Source organism: Oreochromis niloticus, linkage group LG3 (assembly GCF_001858045.2).
Source record: "Oreochromis niloticus isolate F11D_XX linkage group LG3, O_niloticus_UMD_NMBU, whole genome shotgun sequence".
NCBI lineage: Eukaryota > Metazoa > Chordata > Actinopteri > Cichliformes > Cichlidae > Oreochromis > Oreochromis niloticus.
The window spans coordinates 24419115-24431387 of NC_031967.2; the positions used below are offsets into that span (position 1 = coordinate 24419115).

At 39.5% G+C, this 12273-nt stretch overlaps 1 long non-coding RNA gene across 1 annotated transcript; it reads right to left on the minus strand.

Annotated features, from left to right (window-relative positions):
• Positions 1 to 8384: 8384 nt before the first annotated feature.
• Positions 8385 to 11157, minus strand: LOC112846273 (uncharacterized). Its single transcript, XR_003219172.1, has 2 exons — positions 9224 to 11157; positions 8385 to 8681 (listed from the first exon to the last, which is right to left on the minus strand). It is a non-coding gene; the product is annotated as an uncharacterized LOC112846273 (long non-coding RNA).
• Between the last annotated feature and the right edge of the window lie 1116 nt (positions 11158 to 12273).

The following is a 12273-nucleotide window of genomic DNA, read 5'->3' on the forward strand; positions in this document are numbered from 1 at the left end:
TGTCTTTCCTGTAACCTCAACAGCAAGTAAACCCAGAGCCACACTGACAGCACACAGTTCAATCATACCAGAAGGGGGCAGTGTGACACTGAGCTGCTCTGTGGAGGGCTCTGCTGGCTGGAAGTTTGACTGGTTCAGACGTGATTCACAGTTTTCTGGAGCTCAGAAAATAGGAGCTGGAACATCAGAGCACACTATCAGTATTTCAGAAGGAGGCATCTATTACTGCAGAGGAGGGAGAGGAGATCCAGTTTTCTCCACAGAGGACAGTGTTCCAGTTACAATTCAGAAACAAGGTGAGGGTTAAGTTTTGTTGCGAGATAAAACACAAAATCATGATGATATTAAAGCACTTAATAACTTTAGTTTTTAAAATTTATTTTTTGTTGCATGTTGATTTTTTTCTGTTTAAAATTTGTGTTTATTTGTTTTTTAGTAACAGTTTTGGCTGCTGTGAAACTGCAGCACAGCTGGTCTCAGATATTCACTGGTGAGACAATCACTCTCAGATGTGAGATTCAGGGAGGTGAAGGAAAGGTGTGGAAATATGAATGGACAGCACCCAACACAAACAGCCCTCCAACATCCAGTGAATACAGGATCAGCAGAGTTTCAGTGTCCCACAGTGGAGACTACAGATGTCGGGGTAGCAGTGACTATCTCTTAACAGGATGGAGTGATGCCTTCAGACTGACAGTTTCATGTGAGTTGGACCATGATTCATGCTGGCATTTAATGTTTTCATGTTTACATCTGTCGTAACAGGAAAACTCCAACAATGATCCAGCTGTCTGCAGGCAGCTCAGGACAACAGTTTTTCTCACTGTGCAAACAGAAAGTAGAGACACCATGGAGGCTCTTAAAATATCAGCGGTTTAAAGAGGAATGTACAGAGATGATAGTTTGATAAGAGAATGATAAATCAGTGAAATCTTTAGTTTGTTAAACAGTCTAATGTGTTACATGCAGGTAGGGATGGGAATTGATAAGAATTTATTGATTCTCATTGGCTCCACTTTGAGAGTCGTCACCATCTCTAAGCAGAATATCAAAGATATTCATGCAAATTAATTAGAGGCTGTGAGGTCAAATGTTTGTGCATGTTGGAGGTATTTCCCCTCTTTGTTGTGATCAGTGTTGGGATCATTACTCAAAGAAATTAAAGCAAAAAAATTTCTTACACAAAACCAGCACAAAGAGACTTTAAAGTGTTCGTCATGGTGATTCTGCTGTAGAAACGGAGCTGCAGCCTGACTGCTCATCAGTTTGTTACCTGTTGAAGTTCAGCAGCAGCTTCACAGCAAATGACGGCTCATTTTCTCACGGTGCTGGTCTGGGGTCAGCATTCACTCAGCTTTAACATCGCTCTGGGTTCTTGGCTAGCTTAGTGTCAGCACGCTGTCTGTGCAGGTGCTTTGAAGAGCCGAAGTTGTGTTAACAGTTGATTAAGTTAATGCAGTTGTTTCTGTCCTTGAACAGTCTCCACTTTACCATCACTCTCATCCTTGTGCAATAATTATAAAACTAATGTCCATATTCACGATGGAGACTGCATAACCAATTTCCTCCTTTGGCACGAACTGAAATCAGCTGAACGTAGCGAGAATGGAAGAACCGATATGCGAGTGACAATCTAATATTTCTTTCCTGTAACTTCAACAGCAAGTAAACCCAGAGCCACACTGACAGCACACAGTTCAATCATACCAGCAGGGGGCAGTGTGACACTGAGCTGCTCTGTGGAGGGCTCTGCTGGCTGGAAGTTTGACTGGTTCAGACGTGATTCAGTCTCTTCTAAAGCTCAGCTCATGAGAGGAAATGAAGCAAACAGAGTTATTAGTGTCTCACAAGGAGGTCTGTACCACTGCAGAGGAGGGAGAGGAGATCCAGTTTACTACACAGAGGACAGCAGTGACGTCACAGTTACAGAAACTCGTGAGTGTAGTTGTTTTATTTTTACCAGATCAAGAGGTTATTATGTGATCACAATTTTTGATTCAAGTCAAATATTGTGAAATTAAGGACTCGCCCTTACAGAGAATGTGCTCTCCAAAAAACATAAATTAAACACACAATAATATTTACACCTTTTAATGAAGGTGTGTGAGCTCCAAAAGTTCAAATTGAAGAGAAAAATTAGATCTTGCAGTGAAAAGTTTCAGATTTTGTTTTAATAACAAACAACAACACTATTGTTTCTGTATTGCACTCGTCCCCATTTCCCAATGTTGATGTAAATACCAGCCGTACCTGCAGGTGTTAACATGAGACTGTGCTGTAACTATGTAAACACTGTATATGAGAGTTGTGTTGGATCTGATTGTTCAGCGTTCAGCATGGTGATGGCTGAGGGATAAAAGCTGTTCCTTAGTTTGTTAGTTCTTGTCTTTATGGCTCTGAAATGTCTGCCTGAAGTTAGACGTTCAAACAGTGCATGACCTGTGAGATGGATCCTGAAGGATTTTCTTCATGTTCCTGAGACTGCGGGAGCTGTGCAGTTCTTCAAGTGAGGGCAAAGGATGGCCGACTATCCTCTGGGTGACCTGTATAACCCTGTGGAGCTCTTTTCTCTGTGCTACTGTGCTATACAGTTCTTGATGTAGCACAGTATGCTATCAAAAAACAGCTACATGTAACAGGTATTACAATTAAATCATATGGGATACGTATTAAACTATTGTCTCAACAACTTTGGACCAGTATCAGAAAGTTCTAGGTAAGACTATGGAGCCTTGAAAGGATCAGCAGAGAAGGAACCACACAATGATAGATAAGATGTGATTTGAATAGAAACTGTATTGAAAGTTGTGAAGTTTACAAACCCTGCCTGTCTAAAGCCGGCTTCCTACAGTGCACAACCGCACATTAAAGGGCTCAAAAATAAAATCAAAACCAAATATCCTCTTTAAGGAAATTCTCCAAAGAGTTTCAATTAAAGAGCTTCCGCTCCTGTTGCTCAGTCCACTTCTCTTTGGAAAGAGAAATTAGGGTTCCTTGTGGGTGTGTGTGTGTTTCTGTCCACTGGTTCTAACACTACCTGGGTAGATTTTAAAGTGTTAGTCTTATCTGTGTCAAGGGATGTAGTGATAGTCCTGAGGTTCGCTGAAGATGGATCCCATGGCTGGCCACACCGTACTCGGGTCCGTCTACAGTCACTTTCTTGGGATTGGCTCGAATCTCGATCTCGAATGATCCAGTCCTGGTCAAAAACCAATCTATGCACACAGTTCAGAGTGCATACATTACTATTTTATCTATGCTTCTTCCATCACTCATCTTTCAGTCAAGTATTGCTCAAGTATAACAAATTATTTTAGTTATACAATGTCTCAAGCATCATGAAATAACTTGAGTTACATCACACAAGGTTTTAATGCAACAGAAAATATACCTTATATTTACCCTTTCAAGAATAAATAAACTTATAAGATTCACTCTCACATATTTATCCTTTTAACAGCTCGCTTGTAACTGCTCTTCTTTTTAAGATATTTCAACCTGAATTATTTCTCAGAAAAATATATCAACTTCTTAAAACATTAATACATTCAACAGAGTAATGAGATCCCTCACATTTTATAATCACATTTTATGAACCTTTTGCATCTTTATCAAATGAGTTAACTTCTAAGTCAACAAAACTAAAACGGGTGCATTTAAGCACTACATGACGATATTACTGCTTCTCCAATGTTTTGGAAAGCTAACTAAATCACAGTAATGTTAGAACACACAGAAATTGCTAAGCAGTAGCTTAATACTAGCGGTTAGCTGGGCACATTTTAATATATTCTTTAGCACTTAAAATTAAACATCTGCACATCAGTGATGTTACAGTACTGATGAAGCAGTCCTGCAACTGCTGAGAGGCTGACTCTGGCCAGGTTTTGGGGTGTCTTTGTGCTGTTTGTAGCAATTTTGCAAAGTGGGATGTGTGCCAGTATCAAAAACAGTTATCTGTGGTCAGACTGCCGGAGGTGTTGTGGTGGGTTAACCCTGTAGCCTGTTGGAGGCTGATTTTTTTTTCACTCACGTTACTCTCATGTTTTAAACAACAAAATTTTTATGTTTCTATTTGTCTCTAACTGGATATTTTCTGTGAACAGTTCCCAGTAAGCCCACTGTGACCCTGCAGCCATCCTGGACTCAGATATACAGCGGTGAGACAGTCACTGTCAGATGTGAGATTCAGGGAGGTGAAGGAGCTCAGTGGACGTATGAATGGAGAGCAGCCAAGTTAAACACACCTCCAACATCCAATGAATACAGAATCATCAGAGCTACTGAGTCTGACAGTGGAGGATACAGCTGCCGGGGCAGAAGGGACTATTTCTTCTCAGAGTGGAGTGATATCATCACACTGACTGTATCATGTAAGATCTTTCATCCAGAGTATCTAAATAAGGAAAAAGCACTTCTTCTTTCTTACAGCTTTATAACTGTCTTTCATGTTGGTCAGTAAAATGTTTAGTTTTTATTCCAACAACAAAAACCTGAACAGCAGCTTTTTATTCACAGTGAAGAGAACAAAACATATGAGAGTAACTTCTCTGCTGTGCAGCTCTAATACATGAAAGATGAAATGCAGAACAAATGCTGAATCTGTCTCAGCTGCTCCACCACATCCACTAAGAAACATTAAATCCACTGATTGTTCCTCATGTGTGTTTTTAACTTAGAAATGCAGCAAATTAAATATGAAAGATTAGTGTTGTATTTGTGTGACAGTTGTACAGTTTGTTGTAGCTTCACCATTAAAGTTATGTGATATTTATTATTTCCATATTTCCACCAAGTTATTTAAACTGGTTTGATTCAGTCATTGACTTTTTTTCTTTTTCTAAACTGAACTGCAGATAAACCAAAGGCCAAACTGAGAGCTGATAACACAGCTGTTCCAGTAGGGGGCAGTGTGACCCTGACCTGCTCTGTGAACCCATCATCATCATCTGGATGGAAATACTACTGGTACAGAGATGAGAAATCCTCTGAAGCCCTGACCACACAAGATGCAGTTTTCCACTCAAATGGACAAATCAGTGTCTCACAGAAAGGACTCTACAGGTGCAGAGGAGGAAGAGGAAACCCAGTTTACTACACAGAGGACAGCCAGTCAGTCAGGATTGGGAAAACTGGTGAGTTTAACATGAAGTCAGATAAATTCCTGATTAAGGAGGAAGATGAAGAACAAAAGGCATTAACATTTTTGACATTCATGTGTTTTTATTGTACTTTCTTGAACAGTAACAGCCTCAAACAGGCCTGTTGTGACTCTGTATCCAAACTGGTCTGAGATATACAGAGGAGAGACGATCACTGTCAGATGTGAGATCCATGGAGGAGACACTGAGTGGGATTATGAGTGGGAAACAAACAGCAGGATAAAAGCTCCAAATCAAAATGAATACAGGATTAGATCTGCTTCATCATCCAACAGTGGAAACTATCGCTGTAAGGGCAGAATGAAAAGTTCACAGCATGAAACAACAGAGTGGAGTGATTCAGTCACACTGACAGTTTCTGACAGTAAGTAGAGTCATAGTTCATTTAAGCTGGAAATAGAAACAGTTTGTAAAAATGTGTTTTTATTAGTACATGTTGAGATACTTGACATGTTTAGATAGTCTCACTCTTAAAGTTCATCATAAATATTTGTGAGTCAACATTTTAGTGACATTGAATTCAGAGTTAAGAGACGAAACATTGAGAGAAAATCTTTGTTGAACAGATAAACCCCGTCCTGTCCTCACTGTGTCTCCATCATGGCTGAGTCCTGGAGCCTCAGTAACTCTGAACTGTGAGGTTGAACATCCGTCTGCAGGATGGAGCTTCTACTGGTATAAAGCTGTTCCTGATCTATCAGAGAAATCCTCCAGTTATGAGCTGCTACCTGATGGCAGTGGGACTGCACAGGACTCCTACATCATTCATGGACAGACACACACAGCAGGATATGTGTGCAGAGCTGGAAGAGGAGACCCAGAGTATCACACTGATCACAGTCAACCAAAGTTTGTCTGGTCTGCAGGTCAGTTTGAGGACTTTTAATCTTCATGTTGATGATTTAAAAGTCTGTAAATCTGGCTGCATAACCAGCAGGACTCCTGTGAACCACACAAAAGTCAGACGTATATTTTCACTGTGATATTTTGAATCCTAACATCTGTGAGCTTTGTCTCTTCACTGCATGTTGTTTTCAGATGTTCATTCAGCAGCGTCTCTCACAGTGAGTCCTGACAGAGTGCAACACTTCACCTCTGACTCTGTCTCACTGACCTGTGAGGGAAACTTCACTGAGTGGAGAGTGAGGAAGTTCTCTGAGGACGGCCGACTGTACTCTGACTGTAGGAGAATGACTGGATCCACATGTAACATCAACACATCAAAGTCAGATACTGCAGTGTACTGGTGTGAGTCTGGATCAGGAGAGTTCAGCAGTGCAGTCAACATCACTGTACAGAGTATGTTATTATACATTTACTTCTTGGATTTGAATGATTTAAATGTCACATGAACATTTTTCCCAGCTTTGCTGTATGTGTGAAATTTATTTGGAGAAATAGCAGTTTTTAAATACACAAGATCAGATCTTCATGATGAAAAACATTTGTACAATCTGTTCTTATTATTGTTTGTCAGCTTTTTCTAAAAGTGTGCACCAGCTGATGTGACTGAAACAATTGTGTGTGATTGTGTCACAGATGATGGTAATGGTCCTATCCTGGTGAGTCCTGTTCATCCTGTGACTGAGGGAGCTTCTGTTAGTCTGAGCTGCAGTTTGAGAACACAAAAAATACTTTCCAATGTGTTTTTCTATCACAATGACAAACTTATTCAAAATGACACCCGAGGGGAGCTGAAGATCTCTGCAGTGTCAAAGTCTGATGAAGGTTTCTACAAGTGTCAGTACTCAGGAAGAGAGTCAGCACAGAGCTGGATGTCAGTTAAAGGTGAGCAGGATCAAAAAATATTTTATTTTTTCTGTGATTTATAACAGATGGATTATTTATATTCACACTGTTAGACTTTTCATCGCCACTTTACGGTAACATACTGGCGTCACTGTTGCCAGCGTCATACCGTGACGCCGTGTTACGGTAGCTTACCGTTCTGCAGGATGATACCGTTTTTTGCTGGTGTGGTATAATACTCTTGGACAAATTATGGTAACGCACCGTAGCTTTTTTTACGGTATCTCACTGGCGTCACTGTCACCAGTGAGATACCGTTATGTCGTTATGTCGTAAATTACGTCAACAAAGTAACATCATACTGTGATTAAGAAATTGGTATACTACCGTTTATTCACGGTATGTCACTGTAAGCCCGCTGCAAGGTAATAAACTGCAATATATTAACCAGTAACTTACCGTTATCACGCATCATCAGTACCAAAAATATTAATCTCTGCTAGAGGATACCGTGTTCCTACAGGCGGTCATTTACTGTTTAACAGGTCGTAATTTACCGTAATTTCAGTTAACAGTAACATACTGTAAGAGACTGGAGGGTTCCAAAAAAACTGGATGGATGGATGGATAGATAGACAGACACACACACACAAAATATAATTCATGTGCTTTACACCACTTTTTTATTTCAGTTCTGATTTTCCTCTGCAGAAATACACATTTCCAAAATCAAAAACTAAAAAGAACTGAAAACATATTTTCACTGAGGAAGCATTTGTTTTTACTAAACCATGTAATCCATTATTTTCTCAGATGGTTGTACAAACAATAACGATATTATGTCATATCCATATCATGGCAGACAACATATGCTCAAGTGTTGGGTTTTCTTAGTTATATTTTGTAGGGTCTTAAACCTACAATGTGAAGTGCCTTGGCATTCATTTTGTTGGCACCATACAAATAAACTGAATTGTAATGAATATAACATCAAGCCCCACACTTCTGCCTTTATATACACTTTGTCCAAAATACTGGCTCACACCACCAAATCAATGCACAAAGCAGGGTCCACAAGGACATGGATGAGCGTGTGTGGTGTGAAGGAACTTGACTGACCTGCACTGAACCCTGATCTTGCTTTGTGGACTGAGTTCATTGATTTGTAGGGTGAGCCAATACATGTGACAATTAAAGTGTAAGTAGCTGAAATAATTTTTAACAAACGGGTAAAAGAAGGAAAAAAAAATCAAAACTGTTGCACTCAAAAAACCTGTTGGACAGAGACAGCGTCTTGCAAGATGGCAAGAGAGCTTGTCTTCATTGTTGCTCATCTTGTGTAAATGTCCAGAAAGCATGGGGCATGGATCATCTGTGGAGACACAGGTAACAACACATTGGTCACTTAAATTATACAAGAAATTCACTAAAAATGGCAAAAACAGTTACCTAATTTGAAGTTCTCCACTCAAATTCAGTAAGCCACTGGAGGAAAGTTGTGACATGAGGGTTAATGTGAACAACCTTTCGCTTCACAGTGGTCCCAGTCTTTCTGCTTGTCCCAACCTTGGAGGTACATTTTGTTCCCTCTTCAGGGTTTATCCTTACAAAAAACCTTGCACACGCTGACTCCTGGTATTCCAGGTTCAATACATAGAATGAACCAAAGAAGACTGACAGCATCAGCAAAGGTGTTCTCTTTGTCCAGCTCAACAATTACACGCCCCTCTGCACTCACCATCCAGCAGGTGGCGGTCATTGAACTTTGTCCTTAAATGTATAGGGGCAACATGTTGTCATTATGCAACATAAAATAATTTCAATACTTCACTTCTTCACACTGTCTAGATAGTCATAAAGCAAATAGCTATGTACAGTTAATTCTTAATGGCCTTATGTACATAAGTCCGTTTTAACATATTATAATTGTACATAATTGGGAATTATTCTGCCCATTAAACACACCTAACAAAGAGTCAGCCCAGTTAAATTACCGGAGATGAATCAACTGTATGGTTATTTTGGAGTTTATAGTTTGTTCTGCTGTTAAACTTTACAGTATTGACTTCAGTATTTATGCTGTTGGTGTAGCTAGATTACTATGTTGATCAGTAATATGTAATGTGAAATTTGATATTGTTACTTTGCTGGATTCACTGAGACACATGTCCAGCAACCTTGGTTTATAAAGGAAATTACAGAAATTTGAGCTAACAAAACAGAGACTGGATACCTGTGTCCACGAAAGCTCCTGTGCCAAACAGAAATTTTAATATGGTCTAATCAGCACTATTTCATAAATGACTTCTTACCAAGCATAATCAGCCTTGGGGTGCTTGGCAGGCTTTTAACATGCAAACTGAACAATATAAATTTGCGTGCACTGAAGCCACAAAATTTAGAAATACACAGTTGCAAAAAGTTCAGTGACCAATTACCTTTCCTGAATGACATATGCAATGCAAAAAATAAGAGTATTGTCAATAGGGACCAATTCCCAGTTTTTACATGATCAAAATTATTCACAAAAGGCTTCAATAAACAGAAAATGTGTGCCGACAAGAGAGCAGTGCACAAAAACGAAAAGATATTTGAGCTCGACGCTTTAATGGGTTTAACATGACTTAGTCAGCACTCCGCAGTACAGGTAGTACAAGCACACCTGAAAACACTGACCAGCTAACAGCTTTAAGCATTTGGGCGCAACCTTGGTAGTTCACCGATTCACCTGTTGCAAACGTCCAAGTTTCTATCAAGTCTCATAAATCCATCGGCAACTATTACCTAACTAGTCTTTTGAGTCTCCACATTCATAGCTATTGACATTTTGTCTTAGCATTTGAATGAAAATATCCTGGTAGGGTAGCTGAAAAGTCAAAACAAACAGTAATAAGAACGCATTTCGGACTTCTCTCGAATAAGTGAAAAAAACACTTACCTTCAGACTGATTAGCTGGTTCCGATCCAACTTTAATGTGTCCCATGTCAGTCCGTTTTAGGGAAAAAGTGTTAAGTGGTTTCATTTAATTTTGGGATACTCCCGCATGGACGAGCAATTTGGAGTCTAGCAGAGTTATCACGAATAGCATACGATCTTCAGATATAATCCAATCAACCTTGCATTTAACCCGATTGATCATCCAGTTACCTCTGATTACTTCTAAGTTGCACATGTTAACGGTCTCATCATCACTCTGTGCTGCAGCGAACTGGATCTGTGGCACAGAATAGTTGATGGTCATGTTGTTCTCCTGCTTTGCAGCTTTGTTTGAGTCTGAATTGCGGCTTAAACGTGCAAAACTAAGCAGATCAATATTTTCTTCTTGTTGTTATTTAATGGTGGTTGGCAACCAGCGAAAGGAGCATTAACCACTCGAGCAATATTTTCTATCCCCATTGTTGTTTTGAAAGTGAATACCCGACGTGTGCGTCATACGTCACGTTGTACGTCAGGTGAAGGTGTGGTGTCGGCTATCGCACCTGTCGCATTAAAAAGCTTTAAAAACGTAACAATTGCTTTAAAAACACAACCCAATGCGCTAAACTGTGATAATGTGCAGAGCATATTATTAGGTTAGTTCACTGTAGTTAGGCAGAGGTGTCTTAAAAAGTACCACCTTATACAAAACAAATGAAGGTCCAGAAAGAATAAGAAGAGAAGAAAAGAACACCCTGCTAAATTAAGTCATTTTTAAACATTACTCTAAATGTAGCCATTAGTATTTGTTGCTGGCCATACAAAAAATAAGTATACTTCAATTATATTTCCCAAGTATACCTTACCTAGTACGTATACTAATAATGCTTCTTGGGACTATATTGGCCCCCGTTTTAGTACATAACAGTATTCTTGAAATTAACTTTTAGATGTACTTTTTGTTCACCATAATTGTACTAGCATAATGTCATAATGTCTACAAGAGTATAATTAAAATATACGCGACTCTATCACAATACTAACCTTACAAGTATACTATTAATTAATAGTATTACTAATGTTTCACATTGTTTGACTTAACAAATACATTTATTAATATATGAGGTTCCATTCAGTTCAAGGAATTAAATTTTAGTGTGGCTGCAACTTACTCCTTAAGTTAAAAATTATGCTGTAGTTTATATGTTATACTACTTTCACAGTGAATCACATTTTATGGTAATACACTCTGAATGAGGATTTAAGTAATTACTCTTAGATCTACAGTAGAAAACAACAGAAATCCAGATGGTGTAATAGTATAATCTCAGTAACATCACCAATTGTTACATTTGCTGTATTTTACAGCTGTTTCCATGAGTACGGTGAGTTACCGTAAAAATAATGTAATCTCATGGAATTTTCCCACAATTACATGCAAATTACAGTACTAAACTGCTAACATCCTTTAGAGTTTTTTACTGTTGATTATGCAGTATTAAGCTATGGAAATTACTGCAAAGGCTAACAGTGCATGTACCTCATGTACTGCAAATACGAGGTACATGTACATTGTTTCATCAGTAATGTTTAGCGTCAGTTTTATTTCTTTATTGAAGTACTTTGTAAACTTACTTTACCTTATTTTATTAAGTTAAATAATTTATTAAAAATTAGACATTCTCCTTTACAGTAGCTGTGTCCACACCTGAGAGCTCTTCATTTCCTCTTCTGATGATCTATAGACGAATTCTTGGATTCATGTTTATTTTCCTTCCACTGTTGTTGTTTTGCTGCAGACGGTCCAAAGGTGAGAACTTTTTTGGGTTTTTTATGTTTTTAAAAATTAAAATAAATAAAATTAGAAATTATTACATTAGTATAAAAGCCATAACCATGTTTCAGCAAAAGACACACACAGCCACAAGGTTGCAGCTGGGCAGCAGCCCTTTTATTAGCCACACACACTGTTGTTTCAGCTACCGAGGCACAGGAAGCAGACACTCCTTGGTGGCTTGCTGCTCACTTCCCTCCTTGCTCGTCACTGTCAACAACATAAAACAGAACCCAAAGTCAATTACCTGGCCAGGCACACCTGTTCCTTGCCCTGCCCCACGAGCACACTGCGTCAACTTCTATGCAGCAGGCCAGAGACCTGCTTCATGCGGTGGAGCCACTGCCGTGGGGCATGGCCTGAGCAGAGGGTGAATGGCCGTCCCAGGAGGTAGTAACGAAGGGAGTCGACCACACACCAGATCGCGAGGCACTCCTCCACTGTGCTGTGGCGAGTCTCCCAGTCCGTGAGCTTCTGGCTGATGTAGAGAGTGGGACGGTCGACTCCCCCTACCTGCTGGGACAAAATGGCCCCCAGCCCTCTGTTCGAGGCATCTGTCTGCAGAATAAAAGGGAGGGAGAAGTTAGGTGTGAAGAACAGCGGCTCCCCAC